Genomic DNA, 20,087 nt, shown 5'->3' on the forward strand with positions numbered 1-20,087 from the left:
GCGTATGAGAATGCAACCCTAGTTTGTAGGCAGGTCATTGATGGCATGCTGCCGGAGGATGTGGTGTTGGATACCGTTGATATGTGGGTGCAGGTACATGGTTTGCCTATGGGACATACTTCAGACAAGATCCTTGAGCAGATTGGTAACTATCTTGGCACGTTTGTTAAGTGTGATGACCGCTTTGCGAATGTGCCGTGGAAGGCTATCTATCATATTCGTGTGGCTATTCCTGTGGACAAACCTATCAAGAGACGTATGAATTTTATTAAACGTGATAAATCTACTTGCTGGGTCTCGTTCAAATATGAGCGTTTGCATAATTTCTGCTTTTATTGCGGGTTGTTGGGGCATCTATAAAAATTCTGCATTCATGCACGGAATGCTACTGTTTCGGTTGAACAGTATCCGTTTTCAGCGGATTTAAGGGCACGATCGAGGAGGGGACCGAGAGCTGTTGGGGAGACCGAAGGAAAGGGAGTTGAGGTTGGCGGTGGAGTGCGGGTGGTATCCCGTGGGACACCTGAACCGTGCCGTGAGGTTGAAGGCACGGTTGCGGCAGTAGCAAAACGCCGGCGGGAGGGGGACGGTGGTGTGTTGAGGCGGGAAAGTAGTGATGTTACGATGGCTGATCTTTCAAAAAACTTGTTTATGGCGGGTACTGGTTCCCAGGCCTGCCCATCATCATGAGTACGTTGAGTTGGAACTGTCGTGGCTTGGGTAATCCACGAACAGTTCGAGAAATTGTAGACATGGTGTCCAGTAAGAAACCCGACTTTGTATTTTTGATGGAAACCATGGTTGGCGGGGATCACGCGGAGTGACTTCGGGTGAAACTTGGTTTCGATAGCCTTTTTAATGTTGACAGTACAGGTTTGAAAGGTGGTTTGGCGTTATTGTGGAGGACGAATGATACGACAAGTTTATTGAGCTACTCAAAAAATCTGTGGATGTGGAGGTGACTATGCCAGGTTTTGACAAATGGAGAATGAAAGGTTATTATGGTTTTGCTCAGAGGGGAAGACGGAACGAGTCTTGGGAACTCATCAAATCACTATCTCACCGCTCTAAGTTACCGTGGGTTATTATAGGGGATTTTAATGATCTCCTATATCAATATGAGAAGCGAGGAGGGAATCCCCATTCAGAGGCACTACTACGTGGCTTTGGGGACACTATTGATGAATGTGGGTTGGCTCAATTGCCTATGCAGGGGTATCCATTTACCTGGGAAAGGGGGGAAGGGACTGTGGACTGGTTTGAAGAGAGGTTGGATAAGGTATTAGTTACCCAGGAGTGGCGGGATGTGGTAAGAGAGGCCAGTGTCTTGAACATTCTAACCCGACGCTCAAATCATTCTGCTCTTTTCCTTGGGATTCTGAATCTTCGGGAAAGGACGGGTGGTGGGAGGAGAGGTTTCCATTTTGAGATGGCCTGGCTACATGATGAGGGTTGTAGGGGTGTGGTCGAGACAACATGGACTGAGGGGAGAGATAGAGGATTACAGGCCTGTATCGAGCTGTGTGGCAATAAATTATCACGATGGGGAGGTGATTGGTTCCATAAATTTGGGGAGCAAGCTATGTGTCTCCGTAAAGAGCAATTGCGATTACGTGGACGTATGGACCAGGCATCATTAACTGAGTATCAGCGCCTAGAGGAACGCTTGCCCAATTAGAAATTCAAGAGGATGCGTTTTGGAAGCAAAGGGCAAAACAGCACTGGCTCAAGGAGGCAGACACGAACATGAAATTCTTTCACAGGTATGTCACTCACCGTAAAAAGAAAAATACACTCTCTAAAATTATGAATGATAATGGGGATTGGGTGGAAGGGGAGGCCATGAGGACTATTATTTTTGATTATTACCGGAATATATTCTCGTCAAATCAAGCCGAAAGGGATGATGATTTTTATGCCAATATCTTGCCCCGAGTTTCACAAACACAGAATGATGCCCTATTGCGCCCTTTTGAGAATGCTGAGGTAAAAGTAGCGTTGTTTGCCATGTTTCCGGACAAGGCACCTGGCCCGGATGGAATGAATTCGGGTTTTTATCAGCATTTTTGGGATGTGATGGGAGGAGATGTGTCGGATTTTATTGTGAATTCTAAATACTCGGTCCTTCCTGACTAGTCTGAATGATACTGATATAGTTTTAATACCGAAAAAGAAGAACCTAGAGCTGGTCTCAAAGCTTAGGCCCATAGCATTAAGTAATGTGATATACAGGGTCATGGCCGAGATGATTACGGCTAGGATGAAACCGTTGATGGATGAGATTATTTCTGATACACATAGTGCATTTATACCTGACAGATTGATTACAGATAATATTTTGATTGCTGCAGAAGTTGGTCACTATTTGAACAGGAAACACTGTGGTATGGTGGGGTGGGGTGCTTTAAAGCTGGATATGGCGAAAGCATATGAACGTATGGAGTGGCCCTTCCTGCGTAATATGTTAATAGCATTGGGTTTTGATAGTAGATGGGTGGATCTTATCATGCTATGCGTAACTACTGTGTCTTATAATATCAAGTTAAATGGCTCCTGAAGTTTACCTATTACCCCGACCCGTGGACTTAGACAGGGAGACCCTTTGTCCCCATATCTTTTTATTGTTTGTGCAGAAGGGCTCTCTTTACTATTACAACAAGCACAGGCTCAGGGAACAATTCATGGGTGCAGGGTTGCCAGGGGTGCACCCCCTATTTCTCATCTGTTCTTTGCTGATGACAGTTTATTGTTTTTTAAAGCAAATACACAGGAGGCAAATGCGATTAAACAGTGTTTGACACGGTATGAAAATTTGTCTGGGCAAGTGGTAAATTACCACAAGTCTAGCATATGCTATAATAAGAACACATAGGAGGAGGACAGGGATGATGTGGCACAGATTCTGGGGGTTGACCAGGCACCTAATTTTGGGAAATATTTGGGACTCCCCTCGTTCATAGGAAGGAATAAGAAGGCAACCTCTTCGTATATTGAGGATAAGATCAGGTAAAGAATTGTTTCATGGAATAAAAAATTATTACCTTGTACATCGTGATACCTTTGTATAAGAATTCTGTATGATGAATGAGAAGTACCAGCCTTCCCTCTCTCCTCTTTGTCTATTATGAATATTCTTACAACACGTTATCAGCGCTTTGCTCTACATCTAAGGCATGAGTTTGATTCATCCAAGTGTTCCGACGAACCAAGAAATACATGCTGTATCGGAAATCACAGTTTTTTTTTTTTTTTTTTATCAATCTGTCGTCGCTTGTTGCGATGGTATTGCCACTTACAACTTGTTCCCCTATCGTCGCCGCTTTATCACCTTCTTCTTCCTTCAGTGGCATTCCCATTGATGGACTAAGTGGCGGAGGTACATCGACCTCCTAATCGGAGAGCTCCGCTCTAGAATCAGCCGGCGACCGAGGCGGGAGCAGGTTGGTTTTCACGGATGACAATCAAGGGCGACTGGCATTTGCAGTCCGGTGAACAGAGAGACCTGACAGAGAAAGGGATGGTGGCGGCGATGCCGGTGGGCCTTGTGATGTTGTTCAATTGACAGTGGCAGGAAACAATCTCGGTGGTGACACCACACGAGCCCTCTGTTTTGGCCATCATGGTTGACTGGAGATTAACCGTTCGCTGATTGGCTTAGTCACCTATAGTCGGCATTCGGCGTTCGCAGACTGGAGTAGGCAGAGCGGCAGCTCGCAATATGTTCACCGTTCTCGTTCGTGTTTGGACTATGACTTTGGAGGATGAAGCTAAGTATCTTATATCTTTAGTACTTCAGGTCTTCAATCATGAATGCGCATATTTCCATAAAAAGTATATTTGTAGATATGAATATCTGGTAGAGTATATATATGCACCTATCAGTATGTGTGATCATTTGCTGCTACTTTCTCTGGAAGATGATGCCAATTAAACAGGGGTCTTGACTGGAACTTGAGTGTGTTGTATATATACCATCAATCTGTGTGTTGAACCATGGATAAAAATACTTTTAATTAAACATGCTGTAAACACAAAAAAGTAAACTTTGTATATATTCCACAAAATTTCGTGCACAGTGTATATATAATTCAATATGCAGGTACAAAATCTCTGTGTAGTCCTCTTATTCTTCACTAACGTTGTCTACTGAAGCGCCTCCGGGATTCAAATGGCACCTGCCTCCGCGATTCAAACGGCGTAACTTCTGGGGTTCAAGTGGCGTGATCTTCAACAACAAACGTCAAGCTTCGGAGCAATCAACTCTGCAAAATGGCTTTAAGTTGCTTCAAGATCTTCAAAGCCTGCAAAAAAATGCCTTCAATGCCTTTTTTTTTTAAAGTTATTGGCTCTATTACATTGTAGTATCTGTTCATATACTTTCTCAACCTACTGAAAAACAAAGAACCAATGCCTTTACTTCTTCAAGATCTTCAAATGCCTGCAAAAAATGCATTCAATGCCTTTAATTCTTCAAGATCTTTAAATGTCTGCAAAAAATGCCTTCAATGCCTTTAATTCTTCAAGATCTTTAAATGCCTGCAAAAAATGCCTTCAATGCCTTTAATTCTTCAAGATCTTCAAATGCCGGCAAAAAATGCCTTCAATGCCTTTAATTCTTCAAGATCTTCAAAGCCTGCAAAAAATGCCTTCAATGCCTTTAATTCTTCAGGATCTTCAAATGCCTTCAAAAGAGCTCTTAAATCTTCAAGCCTTCAAGTTGTCAAGCGTTCTTCAATACCTTCAAGCTCTCAAGTCTTCAAGTTGTTTTCAATGTATTTGAGGTGTGATTTAAAGAATGAAATTGAGACTCTATTTATAGTGAAGTTTGTGACTAAAATCCCTCAACAAACTCCACTAATATTTATGAAATTAAATTAATTCATTAAATACTAAAATGAACCTTGCCAAAATCAAGTCTAGGTTCATTATTTTAGCATCTAATTCAAATTCAAATTAAGTTATAATTATCTAATTCAAATATAATAAAATCATATTATATTTAAATTATAATTATAATTATAATTCAATTATGAAATGGGCTTGGACCAATTAATTAATTAATTCAATAGGCCAAATCAAATTTATTTGGACTATTTAAATTAATTTAATTATCATAGCCCAATTAATTAAATTGGACTAATGATCAACCCCGAAATTGGGCTCGATAATGATTTAATCGGTCCACCTGTTGGCTTCAAATTTTCTGTGTCTACAAATTGCCCCCTCGAGACTTTCTTGGACTTGCCACTTGAGAGCATACACTGCTTTAAAGTATGTATTGTTAGATATACAATAGTCTAACTATATGAACCATAGTATACGAGAAACCTAACCTCGTATGATAGCGGAAGCGTAGCCGTGTTGATCTCCAGCCATAGTTGATGTTCCTGTTGTGTTGCCTCTTAACGGTAGACCGTCAGCCATGTTTTGCCTCAGACCTAACTCAGAACCCTAGATGGTGTATTGGTATCTACTGAGCGGTCTGAGTACCGTAACTGAATGTGCTATCTAATCCATAAACCTGTATCCCATCAATCCAGGTTTATATTAGGCACAGAGTTTGGTTGACTAACAACTACTAGTTATTAAGTCCAACCACACCACTTAATAAGCCTAGTTAACTTGCACCACTTAATTAAGGCCTTAATATATAATATCAATATATATTATAAGGGAAAATCTTACATTCTCCCACTTGGTGCAAGTTCCAGCACAACCTTCATCAAAGAACAAAACACACGAATCATAGTGATATGTCCTCTATTTAATCAGAGTAGTATCCATTATGGTCACATGCATTTTAATTCTTCAACTTAGGTCCTTAATGAACAAACCCTATGTTTATTCTCGGTACCTTAAGGGATGTTTCTCAAAATACATTATGTGCACAACTAAAGGAGAAAACGCATCCAAATTGTACAAAAGAGTACACTGTATGATCTCTAAAACTTTATAAGCATGCCTTAAGTAGAGATCTCTTAATGTTAGCATAATGCTGACTATATTCCATGACTTCTTTATAAGTTAACTTTAAGTACTATCTTTAACAGCTAAGAGCTTGGAGTTGACACGTCTGTCACTCCCACTCATCAAAAATAGCCAAAAGATAGTCAAGTCACAGAAGCATTCCAATAACTTAGACAAAAAACCAAAGGTCTGAGTCCATAAATTTGGAATCTTAATCATACACCATAACTTCCCAAATAACTTCAATGTCCACTTTAAACGAACTGAACATAATGAGTCTTACTTATATGTCTCACAAAATTGTTTTGAGCCTTACAAACCAAAATGGCTCAGGATCAATTTTGAAGAAACTAAAAACTCTATTAATCACCGAAGAATTTAATAAATTACAGTGCACCACAAGTTAAATGCTTTTGTTCTAATAAATTCCTTAATATTGTTGCAACATTTTCATAAATATGTTGCACAACCAAATGTTCAATAATCTGAACTTATGAATTTATATGAACAAATACAAGATTAATACTTGTGCAGTCTTTTAGACTTATTGTTTGACATATAATCCAATATGGGATGTATGAATACAATAATTAAATCCAAAAACTTTAGTGGAGTAACTTAATGATCTTTTTCTAAATGATCACTCCCACTGATTAAAACATTCTTCAGCAAAATTAATAAAATGAACTTAATAATATACATACTCATAATTGATTTATTGACCAACTAACAAATGAAGACATAATTTCCCACTATTAGTTGGACATACTAAATAATCAATTTTTTGTTCCAATTAAAGTCCAACGAAATAATGAAGATATATTTCCCCACCATAGTTGGACATACTAAAAAAAAACAAAATACATCTTTCAAAACCAAGTTAGAATTTGGCTCAAAAGATACATTTTATCATTATTGGAATCCAAGAGGTATGTCAAATCACGTAACTTACTACAGTTAGTCTGAAGAACCGAGCAAGATTCGTGGATTATAATTAATAGAAGTGACTAAATTTTGGGAAGTGACTGAATACATGTTTTGCCTATGCAAATCATGAAACTTAGAATTATAATTGAACTGGATTTATAACTCTAAGAAATTGTGATAAAATTATCATCTAATGGGTGGTGGGATTTATTGACATAAAACTTGCCTTTGGGCTAAAGTTTTAATTCTATTAAATCCAATTAAGAAACCCTTATGATAATATTTTTCACAATTACTAAAGAGCCAGAAGAATCTAGCGACATAAAACTTGCCTGTGGGCTAAAATTTTACTCAATTAGATCCTAACTGAAAAATGTTATTTATGATTAAACCATTATCAAATGAGTTGAAGAATCAAATGACATAAAACTTGCCTGTAGGCTAAAGTTTTATTCAATAAGATTCATTACAACCATTATGATAAAACTTAAGAAATCATACTCGTTTTCTTAATCCCTGTGGGCAAATTAAGAAATATGATCTAAAGTTTACATCAAAAAATTAAACTTCATGATAGAATTGGAAATTATTTACAAACAACCATAAAGTAAATAAATTCATTTATTTCTATCGTCACTGATAAAACTACTAAACTACATTCCGATACATAATTACCTGTGGGCTAAATTATGACCGTAGTCCAGTATTTCATCCTGATTAATTATACAAATATAACGAAATTGCCTGTGGGCTAAATTTCATCATATTACATACAATTAATCACAAATGATATGTCCAAAACTTTATGTGATCAAAATAAACCGCTTAATATATAATTTTAACAGATGAAGGATGCTGTGGCTACTCCCAAACCAAATTAAAATTATAAGATCACTAGACAATTATCAAATTCTTGCCTAAACTTTATGTGATTAAAACTTAATAATCTTAGGTAGCTGAATATGCTGTAGCATTTCCTTAATTAACCAAGATTGAAAACTCAAGATATTTCAGTAAATTAAAGATGCTTTGGCTATTCTTTAATAAACCGAAATAAAATCACATTGGCAAGAAATACTTAAAATTTTGACAAACAGATTATACCAGATTGTGATGGGAAAATCTAAATATACTCCAAGGAAAGGTGGTTAGAGACTAAGTCTCACTGAAAACCAATTCCTTAGATAGAGTATCAATTTAAGGAGACTAGTGGCACAAGATGTCCTTAAGTCATGTCCATTAAAACTAGTATGTCTCCCCGATTCATATATACTTAATGTATAACTGTTTGGGGGTATGAACCTAAAACTGTAGGGTATACACCCGTAAACTGTATGATTCACCTATGATTAAAGCTTAAATGGTGAACTTAAATTAGCGGACTAAATGTGCTTAAATTCCGGCACTACCGCAACTAAAGTTTATGCATAAGTTCAACTTAAATAGGAACTAATATAATTCCATCTTAAAATTATGCATTTCTAAAAGCATAATAAAATTGCATAATTTAAAACAAAATATTATGCTCAGGACAAATATGCATAAAATTAAACATTAAACTAATATTTACTACCCTGATGAGGCTTTAAGGAGGCTTTAAGGAGGCATAAGGGAGGTTCATCTACCCTGATGAACCTCTGAGAAGGGGAGAAGGCTATGGGGCAGAGCAGTAGGCTGGGAAGTTGACAAGGAGGGATAAGGAAAGCCGTCTTGGGGATGGTCTGCAGCTGGTGAATTCTAAAGCAGAGTGAATTGAGTTCTGGAGCGAGTTGCAGTGCCTACCTAAGGCTTTTAAAGTGGAGGGTGGGCCTGCCTTGGGGATGATCCTCCTATGGGAAAGGATTTCTCAAGTGTTCAATCGGTGAGACAAGATGAGCCAGACGAATGGGCCTGGAATTCTGGAATGGATTAATTAATTGGCCATGGGCCTTGATATTTCTCATGAATGAGAGCAGTCGGGATGGAATAAAAATGGGCTGAGCTTGGGTTATCTCCGAATGGGCCTGCTTGTTTTAGTTAATGGATGATGGGCTTGAGACCACTTGGTCCTTAAATGAGATGGGGTTGGAAAAATTGGAAATGGGCTTAAGGCTTGCTGGGCCGTGAGACATGGGTCTGGAGAGAATATGTGGTGGATTAGCAATTGTCTATGGCTATTTGGGCTTTGGCCTTTGATGGCCGAATGGGCCTTTGAAGAATAAGGTGGCCGGATTTTGATGAAGAGGGCTTGGGCCGGTTGAGTATGATCCATGAGACGGCCGAATGGCTTTGATGAAATAATGGCTTATATGGGGTCTACCTAGATGGGTAGGCCATGATATGGTGGAATAAGGGAGGTTCACCGTGATAGGTGGACCTCATTGTTTCTTGATGATTCTTTAGGCCTTTTGGCCCTTTGTAGTTAGGGTTTTTTTGCCTTTGTTGCATTTAGGCCATTATGGCCCTCGTGTGGTAGTTAGACCACTTTTGGTCCTTGTGTTTGTTTAGACTTTTATGGTCCTTGTTTTGTATAGGCTTTATGCCTTGTGAGCCATTGGTCACTTTAGGGCCAATGGCGTATGTTGTAAGGTCTTGTGCCTCTTTTTGTGATGAAATAAAGTTCCAATGTTCGTATAAAAAAAAAAAAACTAATATATTTCAAATAAATTGCATAACTTAAAGCAATTTACAATATGAGATTTTAAAGTATAAACTTAATATTCAAACATCGATGAGTTCAAACCAAAAGAGACCCAACATTTTGAATAATAATGTACTGAATATATACTTTAAAATGTTTTAAATTGTAAGCCCATGACAAAATGTTTTAATGCATAAAGATCGATCAAATTTATGAGAAATAACTGAATTTTTACAAATTCAAATAATATCAAACCAAAAAGATATCCTATAATTTGTAAATCAAAATCTCACAAACCCTAATTGCATAATTAAACTTAATATTATGCACTTAATGTGATCGAATGCATAAAACAATCTAAGGAGTATGAACCAACTAAAGAATTTGAATTTAAACAAAATATTCATTTATTCATACTTAACTAAATATGGGCAGTCATAATTCAAAGAACTAAATGAATTATGGAATTAATGGCAATAGTCATTGCCTAGAAAACATGTTTTTCCAAAATTACTAAATTCATTCAAAATCACTCTCCATCACCCAGTTAACAATATTATTATTATTAATGGCAAAATTGCAAACAATCAAAATAGCAATAAATAGCCATAATAATATTATCACATTGTGTAGGAGACTAAATATGGAAAAACAATGGTTAAAACCGTTAACATTTATAAAGGTTTTCGGATAAAATTTTGAAAACTTAATAAAATTTGAAGTCCGAAAAATATTAATGTCCAGAATATTATTTTCTGAACTGGAGTATTGTCACATAAATTTATTTGGGAACAGTTCAAGGTACACATCTGAATACCATAAAAATACTAATGTCATCATTAATTATTAATAGTAATAAGTAACATTATAATCACTATTAACATTAATAATAACGACAAATCAAAATATGGTGATGCACCTTTTAAATGTTTCCATTTTTCTAAAGATAAAATATGTGACTAGTCCAAATTAGCGGTTAACTGTAACTGTAGCACTAATTATCAATAACAAGCATAAAAGATAATTAATGACTAACCTTAATTATGCAAACCGCATCTGCCCATTGCGCTAACAACGATCCAGAATTCTTCCAATCTTTACTGTCGGTGTCAACAAACTCGATGCAGCGTCCAATGGTACGTTCAAAAATTGATTGGTAGGACTCAATTACCAACATTAATAGTCATGTAAAATGAAGTGGTAATCATGCCAATGTACCAAATATAGTAGATTACCATTAAATGATAATTATTATGAAAAGTAATAAAATGAGATTAGCCCCTAAACTTAATAACAGTAATTAATAATGCTAATTAATAATAATTACAATAAAGGCAAAACTGTAATTAAGGGATGCCAAATACTAATTTCAATTTTACCACATAATAATTAACCATGACTATTATGATACTTAGGGAGACTAAAGTTAAGGTAATAACCAAATTACCATTATATAGACAATATACCAACTATATTGCTTTTGCCATAAAATTAAAGACTTAATATTATTATTAAGGCCCTGAAAACTATTAATAGATTAAAAATTAATCAACTTAAATAATAGTTATAGTTCTTAATGGCCAAAATAACAATTAAATCCTTAATGTCTCAGAACAGGCGATAATAATTATAGCACTTAATCACTCAAATTAGGCTCATAAACCTCAATGGCCCAAATGAATTACAACATGGATGGAAACTGGTCTAGTACTGAAGTAGATCCAAAATTTAATATTATTACCAACGATGAATACCAAAATATGGTAGTTAGTAATAATTAAAACTTAATAAACATGTTATAAGAAGCTATAATTATTATTTAAATTTAAATATCAATCAAAATGATGGGATTCATACTTTAATGACCCAAGATAGGTCCCAAATCGCTTGTTCAAAATAGGTTCTAAAGTCCCTGAGACACATAAAACAAATGTGCTCAAAATTAAGGGGAAACCAAACAAGCTGATTTAATTAGTAAATCATAATGTCTAAAATTTGGCCTAAGGATCCAAAATTGAATGATATTTTAATAATGAATTTAGGAGTTAATAATATGCTAAATCCAACCTTAATGCATGCTATTATGAATATATAATTATAACAATAATTTATAAATATACATAGCATGCTTGGATTTGCATATTAATGTATTATTATCCTAAATAAATTGCAATACTTTAGGAAATTTAATATGCACCTTATTATTAAATTAAAATTCAAATAGCAAATTTAAAACTTTAATATTTGCTCAAAATTGAATAATAATTTAATTATGAATTTAATGCCAGAACTAAGAAGAAACTAAAGGGCATTAATATTCCAAAACAAGCAATTACCATACTTTAATTTTACCATTTGCCAAAATAATATACAATATTAATTAAGATAATATAAATATGGCAATTTGAAACTAAATAATTACCATTTACCAAAATTAATATATAATATTAATTAAGGCAAATACTAATATGGTAAAATAAATACTAATAATAATGATAATTACCTTAATGACGCAAACTTATCTTAATGCACTTGCGTCTTCTTTAGAAATTCAACATAATGGTTTGGTAACCTCTCCTTAGCCGTTCATCTAAGGCAACAAAGAGTTGGCCATCTGGACGGCTCTGTCCGGAGAAGAATTGACAAACTGAAGTCTGAACGAAGCCACACGCACCTTCGCCGGACAGTAACTTCATGCAGCGCCCCACGGTGATGCTCATTATATTAATTGGATTAGCCAGAAGCCATGCAGTGCCAAAAAGCTGCAATTCGCACCGTCCCTACATTTTTCCTTATGTAGCTTTGTTTCTCCGGCCATCAAGGACGGTGCTACATGTAGTGCCCAACAACACTCACCAACAATTGTGGTTCCCAAGTTCCCAAAATTGGCAAACAAGCTCAAAATTTCATATATAATTAATCAAAAAATATATATATGATACTCATAGATTCAAAAGGAAATATATATATACACGACACAGTATACACATGTGTACACAGGCAATAATATATTTCAATCTAATTTTGTGCTTAATATGGATTTAAATTCCAACATACAAACTCGATGTATATATAAAAATTAATGTTGATTAAGGCAATAATAATCAACCAGGCAAAGATTATAAAGGCTCTGATACCAAATGTTAGATATACAATAGTCTAACTATATGAGCCATAGCATACGAGAAACCTAACCTCGTATGATAACGGAAGCGTGGCCGTGTTGACCTCCAGCCATAGTTGATGTTCCTGTTGTGTTGCCTCTTAACGGTAGACCGTCAGCCATGTTTTGCCTCAGACCTGACTCAGAACCCTAGATGGTGTATTGGTATCTACTGAGCGGTCTGAGTACCGTAACTGAATGTGCTATCTAATCCATAAACCTGTATCCCATCAATCCAGGTTTATATTAGGCACAGAGATTGGTTGACTAACAACTACTAGTTATTAAGTCCAACCACACCACTTAATAAGCCTAGTTAACTTGCACCACTTAATTAAGGCCCTAATATATAATATCAATATATATTATAAGGGAAAATCTTACATGTATTGCATGGAAGTCTCGAAACTATAAGGCCATTTCAACTCGTGCCAGGGAGCCTTGTGGGATATGAGGCAGTTTCGACTCGTGCTGGTGAGCCTTGAAGTAATATGAGGCAGTTTCGACTCGTGCCGGGGAGCCTTGATGGAATATGAGGTAGTTTCAACTCGTGTCGGGGAGTCTTGAATACGATGCGTTTTCAATTCATATTAAGGAAAACTTGAAGAATATTTCCTCCATCACATATTGTGGTATAATGTGTTGAGGCACATTCTTCTCTAGAATATGGGTTGATTTGAGGAATTTTCATTTTCATTCCTTGGTTAGTTGGAGTAATATGGAACCACTTCGGCACGTAATCCGCCACTGTGACTGGAGCTCGTGCTTTCATATGGTGGCTGCAAGTCCTCCCATCAATAGGGCCCTTTAACATTTTCTTCTTGACCCACCTTTTCATAACTTGCTTAGATGGTCGTTTCGTATCATCAACGTGGTGTTGTTTAGCATGCTTAATACCATGCTGAGTATCATACTTGGGTTTGGTATCAAAAGACTTGATGTTAAGAGGGAATAAATAGTTGTGTTGTTTTCTATTTCCCTTTACATTGTTCCTCTCAATGAGTAGCGAAGTAGATTTACCGCATGAGATGGAAACTTGATTAGCGCTTGTTGTGGCATCTGCAAGTTCAATTCTCCTATCTTGAGCTAACTCCATTACTTTATCCTTAAAGACAAATCAATTTTCAATTGGATGTCCGACAAGTCTGTGATACTTGCAATAACTCGGATCATCCACCATTGATGCCTCATGTGGTCGCCTCATTTATGGCAAATCAACGAGATTGTGTTTTAATAGCTCATTAAACATATGTGGGACATCAGAATCCAAGAATGGATACTTCTTGTTTTGTCTTTCCCTGAAAGAAAGCCTTTTACTACCCAGTAATGATCTAGAAGCATCCCTAGACTCACCGGTAGCTTCAGTGAATATCCTAGCTGGTTGAATATTCACATGCATAGCATCCATGCTTTCATATTTCTTAAAGGCCTTGCCACCATTTTCAACGTCATCATGACTCTTTCCCCCATTGTAGAAGCTTTGAATGGGTATGTTTTGTCCACCATTAGCTGTTATGCTTAACTCCATATCGTGGGCACGACTAGATAATTCCTCAAAAGTCTTAGGCTTGAGCCATTGGAGGATGTAGGAGAGCTCGAAGTGCATGCCTTGGATGCACATTTCAATCGCGGAGCTCTGTGATATCTTTTCCTTGCAATTCAAGCATAACTCCCTCCATCTTTCAATGTAAGCGGTTGAGCTTTCACCATTCCTTTAGCGAGTGGTGGTGAGTTCTAAGAAGCTAACGGTTCTTCTTGTGCTGTAGAAACGGGTCAAGAACTCGCGCTCCATGTCCTGCCAGCTATCAATGCATCTAGGCTCCAAGTCAGTGTACCAATTGAAGGCAGTACCCTTCAAAGAGCGGACGAACTGCTTGACAAGAAGATCTCCATACGTCCCAGCGTCGTTGCATGTTTCCACGAAGTGGGCGATGTGTTGTCTTGGATTGCCTTTCCCATCGAATTGTTGAAATGATGGAGGTTGATATCCAATAGGCATCTTCAAATCCTCTATCCTTTGGGTGTAAGGCTTGGTGTAAGTGTATGAAGGTTTTCCCCCCTCAATCTTTCCTTTGATAACTCCCATGATGAACTCGTCAAGCCGATCTACTGGTATCATGCCCCCTGTGACTGGAATGCTCCTGTCCGAACTTGGTATGTGCGAAGTTGATTCCTCGTGCACTGTAGTTCGCCCAATGAAAGTTGGTGAGTGCGAGGCATCTTCTCCTTGAACCTCAGGTTGTTTCCCAAGAGCCCGGCTAGTTTCACCATTCCTTGTGCTATCGACCTTTTCAGCTAAGTCGTTGATTCTCTTTTCTTGGTTTTGAAGGAGGGTGGTGATCCCTTCAAGCGCCTTAGTGATGCTTGCAAGCTGGTCCTCTATAGTTGTCACGTTTGTTGTCATAGCCGGCATGCCTGTATAGATGCGTGACCATTCTGGCGTGACCTTCCACATGTTAGACGACGGCGATGTCGGTGACGAGCCTCCGGTGTTAGCGTTTCCTTTTGGGGATGTTGAACTCCCGCTACCAGCAGCTCCTTTCAAAGATGTTGGATTCCCGCTATCGGCTGCATCTTTCGGAGATGTTGGACTCTCGCTATCAGCTGATCCTTTTGGGGTAGTCAACTTCTCGCTATTTGCCGCTCCTTTTGAGGTAGATGACTTCTCGCTATTCGCCGGTTCTTTCGGAGATGTCGGCATCCCGCTGCCGGTTGCTCCTTTCGGAAATGGTGGACCTGTAATATAGGTAGACTTCCTCGGGACGGTAGGAGCCGTTTCGAGTCTTTGAATCATGCGTCGAACAATTGAATCAGGCTCTGGCGGTCGCATTCCTAAGCTCCTTGCACGGCTCCTGGTTAATGGTGTTTCAGTCTCTCGGCTAGCTTCAGAACCAATTGTTGATGAAGACTTGGAACTAGCAGCTTGGGCATAAGACTTCTTGAACATCGAGCTTCTTGACGCAATTCCGATTGCTAGTAGAGTTGCTTGCTGATGTAGATCGATAGTGAAGAGATGAGAGGCAGAGCTGTCTCACTATGTGTGCCAAAATCTGCAAACACAAAAAAGTAAACTTTGTATATATTCCACAAAATTTTGTGTACAGTGTATGTATAATTCAATATGCAGGTACAAAATCTCTGTGTAGTCCTCTTATTCTTCACTAATGTTGTCTACTGAAGTGCCTCCGGGGGGATTCAAACGGCGTAGCTTCCGGGGTTCAAGTGGCGTGATCTTCAACAGCAAACGTCAAGCTTCAGAGCAATCAACTCTGCAAAATGGCTTTAAGTTGCTTCAAGATCTTCAAAGCCTGCAAAAAAATGCCTTCAATGCCTTTAATTCTTCAAGATCTTCAAATGTCTGCAAAAAATGTCTTCAATGCCTTTAATTCTTCAAGATCTTTAAATGCCTGCAAAAAATGCCTTCAATGCCTTTAATTCTTCAAGATCTTTTAAATGCCTGTAAAAAATGTCTTCAATGCCTTTAATTCTTCAAGATCTTCAAATGCCTGCAAAAAATGCCTTCAATGCCTTTAATTCTTCAAGATCTTCAAAGCCTGCAAAAAAATGCCTTCAATGCCTTTAATTCTTCAGGATCTTCAAATGGCTTCAAAAGAGCTCTCAAATCTTCAAGCCTTCAAGTTGTCAAGCGTTCTTCAATACCTTCAAGCTCTCAAGTCTTCAAGTTGTTTTCAATGTATTTGAGGTGTGATTTAAAGAATGAAATTGAGACTCTATTTATAGTGAAGTTTGTAACTAAAATCCGTCAACAAACTCCACTAATATTTATGAAATTAAATTAATTCATTATCTACTAAAATGAACCTTGCCAAAATCAAGTCTAGGTTCATTATTCTAGCATCTAATTCAAATTCAAATTAAATTATAATTATCTAATTCAAATATAATAAAATCATATTATATTTAAATTATAATTATAATTATAATTCACTTATGAAAAAGGCTTGAACTAATTAATTAATTAATTCAATAGCCCAAATCAAATTTATTTGGACTAATTAAATTAATTTAATTATCATAGACCAATTAATTAAATTAGACTAATGATCAACCCCGAAATTGGGCTCGATAATGATTTAATCGGTCAACTTGGCGGCTTCAAATTTTCTGTGTCTACACATGCATTACAGTGTATGTTGTTGCCGTATGAATTCTCCTCTCAATTGCCATTCTGATGTAAATTTTGGTCATGGAAGTGTGCCTAATAATTCTGGCCACTAAATAGTATGACCGAATTGGTAATCTGACCAACATTGTTGGCAAAATTACCAACAACATTGGCCAAACCACCATCACCCTTATATTGCTTGGTGATCTTGATTGGCCGGGGAAATTGAGAGTCAACCAAAGAAACTAATGAAGCAAAGTTTTCGATGTCATAATTTACTTTCTGGTTGGTGGAAGAATGCCCAAAGCTTTGCACCTGCTATTAGTGAGGATGTTTGGCAATTTTGTTTGGAGGGGAATAAAAACCAAGCGTTGCTATGACAAGAAACAGAGTTACTTCTTCGATTTATTCTGGCAAGCTAAAGTTAGCTTACGGTTTTTCATATTTGATGTGAAGTTTTTAATCCATGCATGTGTAATGTATAAACAAAGTTGAGATCATTTACCAACACAACTACACAAGCAACTGAGGCCGTTTGTGACGTGCATATGCTTTGCTTAATTATTTCATTAAGTGCATTTGCTTCATCATTAACAGAGTGATTAGTAGGCACAACATTCGTGAGCCTAACACTAGTACTAGTCCTGCTTTAAATAATGGCCTTAATTCGAATGATAATGGTGTGTCTACTGTGAATAATTTGAATATGCTTCTCCTTATTTAACAAAATTGAGTATATAATCTCTTTATTATGTTCATATAAGAGAATTTGTTGTCTCTCTTGTTAGTAATTAATTATTTGCTATAGGCCACTGGAAACATGGTTTTGTTAGGTTGCACTTGTTGTTGCTAAAGCTTAACTTGTTCTTGTTATAACAAGTACATGATATGAGCCTGAATGTTGTGATATAACTCACAGCCTACGTTTTAAGAGAGATTATAGCTTCAATTTTTAGACATAGTATTGTCCAAAAGGCGACAAGTCATAGCACTAATTAGAATATAACAGCACTAGGACAATCTCATAATGAAAATTGATTTGGTATTTATTTAAAAGTTAATTGATTATTTGTCGAAGTTCAAGCTTATTTATGGTGCTAGTCTTTATTTTAGAAATCCTTTTACATGAGTCTTGGACATTGAAATAAATTTCAGATCTGAGTATCCAAACAAGATGATAGTGCCTAGTTTTTAATATAGTTATGCCCAGAAGGTAAACACTAAGAGCACTAATTTTTATTTGCCACATTTTGGTCAAAACCTTCGGTTATGAATATTTGATTGAAAAAATTCATTGAGCCTAAATTGATCCCTGAAGGATCGTATGATCCTACAATCAATAAATTATTGTGATCTATTAATGTATAGAATGGACGCATAATCTGAGAAGTTAATTCTCGTGGGTCATCCAGAATTATTTGACAATTCAGAATTTACTTCTCTATGTTTAATTTTCTGGACGGGTTTTACTTCCCGGATGGTACCTTTCGGATGGTACATGAATCCGTCGTACCCTAGTAGAAGTACATAACTAAAATTATTTTAAAATAGTGTGGGTCTCATTGTCATATGTGATAGTCACCCTGTACTCCTGTAGTAGTACATGACCAGATTATAATAAGTATTTTGAATGTCATTGATTTGTTTTAAAGATATCAAAATTTTAGTTTTTGTAGGAATGTCGTGCTTTATGAGTTCCGAGCCTTTCCTACTTGGCAATGCGTGCCTGATCATCGGATCGTTTTTTAATAAAGGTCTAGAAGACCTTTAATGGGATTGATTTTTTGGATGACTAATGACTCGTGAAAAGTCTTAAATTTCTATCTTTAATGCTATGTTATTCAATCTGAAACATTTTATGATCATGTCACAATACATGATATAGTTATTTAAAATGCTATGTGTTTGAAAGCTAGAAGTAAATTACGTCATAATAATTTGCCCGAAGCAAATTAATTAGTTGTATATATTTGATGACGATGACTTCTCATATGTTTATGAATTTTGAGATCCTGAATGGTCTCACCATCTATACATCTATTTGGCGTTTAACCTATTTAAGATGGTTGCGTACTCGTATAATTTCATTTAATTAATATGTATGCTTTCTCTATTTTGACATATATGTGCATATACTTATGAGTACTCCATATATTGCGATATTTTTTTTCAAATTGTAAAGACCCATTTTTTTTTTTGGCATGAGCAATTGGGTCACTTCGGGAAAACATAATGAGTTAGATATTAGAATTTCTTGTCCACATGAGTATTTATAGAGCATGTGTGAAGGAAAAATTACTGGATTATCTATTTTGGGGATATACTTTAGTTTTAAATCCAAATCTAACTCGCTACATATCACAAATCAATCTCTCAAGGAATATTATACCTAGTACATGGTTTCAAAATAAACATTTCCCTATCTGCGTTATTATTTATAGTGCGCAGTCTATTTCAATATATCACCACCACAGCGTACCTCTAAAAAGGCTGCTAAATAAGTCATAGTCTCGGCATATCCTTAGGTACGCTGACAGCACACTTAATTAATGAAGATCGTTTCTCGACATTAGGGGGAGATAAGACTTCAAATTTAATAAAATGCCAAGAAACTTCATAGAATGAAAATATCTTCATTATTTAAATACATGTACTAGTTAGACTGAACTGGAAGTTCAGAAGATAATCTATTTGCGATATTAGCAAATAAATCTGTCAAATACATCTATGATCATATTGATCATAAAAGAGTGACTAGGTCACATATACCATCCTCAATTTGGACCAAATATATCTACTGATACTCCTTGATGCCAAAAGTGAAGGAGATATAACGGTGTAAGACATAAGAATCATTATACTAGGTCTAGTAAATAAACATTATCACTCTTGAAATACCTTGAATAATTATGTCTTAGAGACGTTCGTCCAGGTGACGAAAAACCCTAGTCAATTTATAGGTGCACCAAACAAACATAATACTAGGGATGCGGGACAACCAGACCTGAATATATTTGGGAAATGTCTAGAATCTGGTTGACTTGAATATTGCCATGAACTATTATAAATATGAGAGAAATTTATGAAAGTATTATAGTTGTCGACAACACAATTGCCTTTACAAATTGCTTTGTTATATGATAATCTGGATCCAGAGTTAGGCACCAGAAGTGTCATGACTATTTAACGAAAGAATGAGCAATTAAGGCATAGCTCGACTCGCTAAAATGAATAATTCTCTTTATAACAATACACCGTTGAGAGTTAACCCTGAAAGTTACAAA

The 20,087-nt window shown here is 36.5% G+C and overlaps 1 protein-coding gene across 1 annotated transcript in view; it reads right to left on the minus strand.

The window, feature by feature from the left end:
* LOC109175212 (putative late blight resistance protein homolog R1B-12) overlaps positions 1-20,087 on the minus strand; it is a 46,934-nt gene that overhangs the window by 19,478 nt on the left and 7,369 nt on the right. The window contains exon 5 of the mRNA XM_019324472.1: positions 7,759-7,767. The gene's annotated coding sequence lies outside the window, so the exon portion shown is untranslated. The remainder of the gene's footprint in view (positions 1-7,758; positions 7,768-20,087) is intronic.

This window comes from Ipomoea nil, unplaced genomic scaffold (genome assembly GCF_001879475.1).
Source record: "Ipomoea nil cultivar Tokyo-kokei standard unplaced genomic scaffold, Asagao_1.1 scaffold0684, whole genome shotgun sequence".
In the NCBI taxonomy this organism is placed as follows: domain Eukaryota; kingdom Viridiplantae; phylum Streptophyta; class Magnoliopsida; order Solanales; family Convolvulaceae; genus Ipomoea; species Ipomoea nil.